The sequence below is a fragment of the Cherax quadricarinatus genome, chromosome 74 (genome assembly GCF_038502225.1).
Source record: "Cherax quadricarinatus isolate ZL_2023a chromosome 74, ASM3850222v1, whole genome shotgun sequence".
NCBI classification, from domain to species: Eukaryota; Metazoa; Arthropoda; class Malacostraca; order Decapoda; family Parastacidae; genus Cherax; species Cherax quadricarinatus.
Window position 1 is genome coordinate 15,581,410 of NC_091365.1, and position 6,000 is coordinate 15,587,409.

Sequence of the window (6,000 nt, forward strand, 5' to 3'; positions counted from 1 at the left end):
TAAATAAATAAATAAACATTCTGAACCTGACTATAAATACTCCTGTACCTTCAACCCCAGGTAGATCTGTTTGTGACTTGAAAAAGCCCACTGTGTGGGCGAAATGTCAATAAAGGATCACATTAAACTGCATGTGTGTTTGTTTCCATGGAGATAAGATAAAATAAACAGGAACAAGAACTAGAAAGAAAATAGAAGAAAACCCAGAGGGGTATGTATATATACGCTTGTACATGTATGTGTAGTGTGACCTAAGTGTAAGTAGAAGTAGCAAGACATACCTGAAATCTTGCATGTTCATGAGACAGAAAAAAGGACACCAGCAATCCTACCATCACGTAAAACAATTACAGGCTTTCGTTTTACACTCACTCGGCAGGATGGTAGTACCTCCCTGGGCGGTTGCTGTCTACCAACCTACTACCTAGAATATATATATATATATATATATATATATATATATATATATATATATATATATATATATATATATATATTATATATATATATATATATATATTATATATATATATATATATATATATATATATATATATATATATATATATATATATATATATATATATATATATATATATATGCGTGTGCGTGCGTGCGTGCATGCGAGCGAATGCATTAGACAGTGGAGGCTTGATGTGTTGTTGGAGTGTGAACAAGGTAATATTCATGAAGGGATTCAGGGAAATTGGTTAGCCAGACTCTAGTTCTGGAGGTGTGAAGTAGACTGCCTGCATTCTAAAGAAGAGGTGGGGATATTGCACTTTGGGGTGCAGCTGAGCTGTAATGTTGGCATGCTTATGGCAAGACAGTGATAAGAGTGAATGATGGGTCACCCTTCCTCAGTGGGAGATGGCCAGAATGTTAAAATAATAATAATAACGCTTGGTTCATTATGGTGTCCCATAATTTATGCAGCTTTCCACTCTCACATAACACAATCTTTAATGACTATAAGCTCTCCAAGGCATTTAAAAACTAACATAGCTCTTCAAGACGAAGATTATTACCAGTGGTAAACAGTTGTTCATAATTCCCAATAAGCAACCATAGGGATCCTGGCTGGAGTGTATTGATGCAGGTGAAAGGCTCTTTATCCAACAAACTGGAGCTAATCTCTTGGATTAAACTTTATTCCAGTACAGTGGTACCTCGGGATACGAACAGCTCAAAACTCGAACAATTACGTAGGTGTATTTATGTAAGTGCTTTTGTAAGTGTATTTTTGGGGTCTGAAATCCCCTCAAGGAAGGTTCCTTGATGTTGGTGAGGGGCTCTTGATTTAGGGAATTGGATCTGTGCTCCAGTTCCTCGAATTAAGCCTGAATGCCTTCCACATCCCCCCCCCTAGGTGCTGTATAATCCTCCAGGTTTAGCGCTTCCCCCTTGATTATAATAATAATAATAATGGGGTCTGAAATGGATTAATCTAATTTACATTATTCCTTTTTTTATTATTATTATCACACTGGCCGATTCCCACCAAGGCAGGGTGGCCCGAAAAAGAAAAACTTTCACCTTCATTCACTCCATCACTGTCTTGCCAGAAGGGTGCTTTACACTACAGTTTTTAAACTGCAACATTAACACCCCTCCTTCAGAGTGCAGGCACTGTACTTCCCACCTCCAGGACTCAAGTCCGGCCTGCCGGTTTCCCTGAACCCCTTCATAAATGTTACTTTGCTCACACTCCAACAGCACGTCAAGTATTAAAAACCATTTGTCTCCATTCACTCCTATCAAACACGCTCATGCATACCTGCTGGAAGTCCAAGCCCCTAGCACACAAAACCTCCTTTACCCCCTCTCTCCAACCTTTCCTAGGCCGACCCTTATGGGAACAAATTCATTCAGTATCAGCACTCGAACAGCCTTCTGAAACTAATTAAGTTTGTTCAGAGTGCAGGTACTGTACTTCCTACCTCCAGGGCTCTGGCTACCATTTTCCTAAATCCCTTCATAAATGTTACTTTACCCACACTTTGACAGCATGTGAAACCATCAAAATTACTTGTCTCTGCTCAAATAACACACACTAAACGTGATGGATTCTCAAGCTCTTAGCACTCAGAAATTTCCTGCATTCCTTCTCTTCTACCCTTCTAGCCTTTCAAAGGGTGTATCCCTTGGTGTGGCAAAAGAGCTTTTGATCCAAGGAACTGGACCAGCTTTCCCCATGGACAGAATCTAAATACTTTATCTCCACTATGACATGGCCTTGGATGCACTGGAAGAAAATCAGAATGCAGATGTAATATACACAGACTTTGCAAAAGCATTTGACAAATGCGATCATGGCGTAATAGCCCATAAAATACGTGCTAAAGGAATAACTGGGAAAGTGGGGAGATGATTTAGATTTTTAGATTTTGCCACCGAAGTGGCTAGTTTATTGTGCACCCCATATCCATCCTGTGGACGGTAGCGCGAGAGCATATGGATACACAAAAGGCCTAGGAACTAGGCCCCAAAGGGTTAACAGGAATACATATGGATTTAAATCTACATATCTATAGTTCACTTATCTGTTACAAGCAAATTTAGGAAATTTGCTTAGTATATCTGGTATCTTATTTTCATTAATAAGATATCTTGACATGTCACATAGGTTATTATACTGTCTGTCTCTGTATTCCTCAATAAGTGGACAATTAAGCACATAGTGTTCAAGAGAGTGACCATATGCCTGATCACATAATTTACATTTAGTTTGATCATCATCTGTGTGTCTCCCAAACTGCCAGAAGTACTTGTAACCAAGCCTAAGCCTGGCCACTACAACATCAGTCAGTCTGTTCACATTGCAAGTTGCTCCATAAACATACTTATCTACGTTCATGTTATCATAGTGGGTTATAGATCTACTCAGGCATTCCTATAACAATCATTTTCATTATTTACTTCTCTCCTAATATTATTCCTAATGCTAGACACAGTTATACCAAAGTTATATTCTACATTCTCCTTCTCGATACTCTTCTTGGCTAACATATCAACTTTATCATGAAGGAGTAATCCAATGTGTGATGGGATCCATAGCAATTGTACATTAATTCCTTTGTCCCTAATTTTTGAGTATCTATACCTGGCTTCCCCAATGAGCATGTTGTTGGAGTCATTATATGAGCCAAGAGCCTTCAATGATGACATAGAATCAGTAATGATGATAGAGTCAAGCTCAGTGTCATAGGTTAGCTTTAGCGCCATTAGGATTGCAAACAATTCAGTTTGCAGTGTAGACGCCCAGTTGTTAATTCTTATGCCTAACTCAATAAATTTATTATCGTTCTTAACTAGGGAGGTGGCAACAAGAGCAGATGCAGCCCTGCCAGAAGACTCCTGTTTAGATCCATCAGTGTATATAACTTGTGATAACTTGTTACTACCAGCTAGGTGAGAAATTTCTTCTTGAGCAGTTGCTCTAACAAGAGATTTAAGGAAGGGATTACTAGCAATGAGCTTCTTGGGAGGGACTTGTAGGTATGTGATATTAAATGAACACATCTTCCATGGAGAGGTGAAATGCTCTTGTTGCCTACAGTGATACAGTTCATGCAGGTTATAAAACTTAATGCAATTGCACGTTTTCACAATCCATTTAGATCTGTGTGTATTTACCTCTAGACACTTGGTAAGATTCACTGTGACAGTGTCTGGTTCGTTTCTCAACATTCTAATACCGAGTACAGTGTTAATTTCAACAATCCTATCACTGATACTAGAAATACCAAGCTCCTTCCTCATGTTAAGAACTTTTGTAGATCTGGGACAGCCAAGAATAATCCTGAGAGCTTCATTTTGCATTAACTCCAAGGGTCGGAGAGAACTTTCTCTAGCTAATATCAACATGGGAGCAGCATAATCAATTAAGGACCTAACATAGGCTATGTACATCATTCTCACGATTCTCACATTTGCACCATAGTTGGGATTGTAGCCAGCAACAGCTTTGAGAGCATTTAGCCTAGCTTTACATTTCTTGTTTAGTTGTGGTATAGTGGATTTGTTAAAGGGTACATCTACACCAAGATATCTGTAAGTTTTAACGTAGCTAATGATTTCACCCTGCAAATAGATGGGTGGGGGATGTCGTTTGCTTGTTAATATCTTAGTTTTAGAGGAAGATATTATGAGGCCTAGTCGATTACAAATTGCTTGAACTTCATTAAGAATGGTATTCATCTTCTTATGCCCTGTTGTATGGATCATGATATCATCAGCATAGCTTATAGCTATATGTTTAGGTGAGGCAGGTAGAGCATTTAGGAGAGCATTAATCAGAATATTAAATAGCATGGGACTAAGAACCCCTCCCTGCGGTGTACCTAAAGACATTTCTTTAGAATCACTTCTGAAGCCTTGGTAAAGGACAGAGGATACTCTATTTGACAGGTATCCTATTATCCAGCAGAGTAAGCTACCACCAATATTCATTTTGGCTAGTTCATGTAGTATAACGGTTCTGTTCGCAATATCAAATGCAGATTTTAGATCAAGAAAAGTGGTAAAACTAGTAGAGGTGTGTGCAGTGAGAAAGGTGGAAATACAGTTCTGCACACTTTTACCTTTCATGAACCCATAGAGGTAGGGGGAAAGTTGATCTCTGATTCTGTAGTACAGTCTGTTAAGCATCATTCTTTCAAAAGTTTTACAAAGACAACTAGTTAAGGAGATCGGCCTAAATGTATCAGGCTGTTGGGGCTTAGGGATAGGCACAATGAGACTGTTGGTCCAGGAAGTAGGAAGAACGCCCTCAATGTAACTGAGATTATACAGTGCCAACAAAGGGTTATCAGGCACGTGCCTTAGAGTTCTGAGAATATCATAGGTTATACCATCCTCTCCAGGAGCAGTTGATCGACCTTTGGTTAATGCATTATCTAATTCATACTCGGTAAAGAGGCAATCACTCTCATCAATATTTTGGCTCATAAAATTAATCAGTTTCAACATTTCTTCAGAAGTACTCTCTAAATTTTTTCTAATATGAGATGGAAGGCTTTCATGCCTGGATGTTTTGGACCAGTCATTTATGAGGTCATTTGCTTTTTCAAGAGGAAAGGGATGAGCAACATTGCCAGTCTTTTTCCTGGTTGTTTTATTTATACCTTTCCAAGCCAAACTCAAAGGGGTGGACCTATTTAATCCACTAACAAACTGTTCCCATTCCTGTTGCCTAAGTTCTTCCTTTCTATTCCTTGCATTTGTTAGTGCAGCTTGGAACGTTCTGAGCAGGTCTGGGGTTCTACATTCACGGTATGCTTTACCAATCCTCCTAGCTGCATGTGTTAGATTGCGCAGCTGTGGATCATTATAGTATTTACATTGGTTTTTATTGTTATTTATAGTGGAGGGTTTTTGTTTCCTATTCCTGCCCACTTGGTCTGTGAGAACACTCTCAATAGTGGTAATTAAATCATCATTAAATTTTTGTGTGCCAATGGGCTCGTAATTCTTATACCATTGATCCAAGTGGTTAATAAAGTTGTCTCTGTGTTCTGGTTTGAGAATAAGTTTCCTCCTTCTGTATTTAGCTCCTTGATTGCTGGAGATGTGATCAAGATTGACAGTTGTTAGTCTTGGGAAGTGATCAGATAGAAGATCATCAACTATGACAGAGTCATGCATCGTATATGATGTATTAAATCCAAGACACAGATCTAGTATGCCACCATATATGTGAGTAGGCTCAGTAGTGCCCACAATTCGAACATTATCATGCTCATTTAGCAATCTCACTAGTTTAGTTCCATTGGTGTTTGTTATAGACCCACCAATATTCTTATGTCTGGCATTAAAATCTCCAAGAATGATGGTAGGTTCACTATTGATGCGATCTGGTAAAGCATCAGGTCGAAGCTGGTTCGCTGGGGCATAGAGATTAAAAATGTTTATGGAAAAATCGCCTGCATATACTTTGACACCATGATACTGCATGTTAACTCGACTCTGCAAGGAAAGGAGTGAATGTGGCAAGCTCTT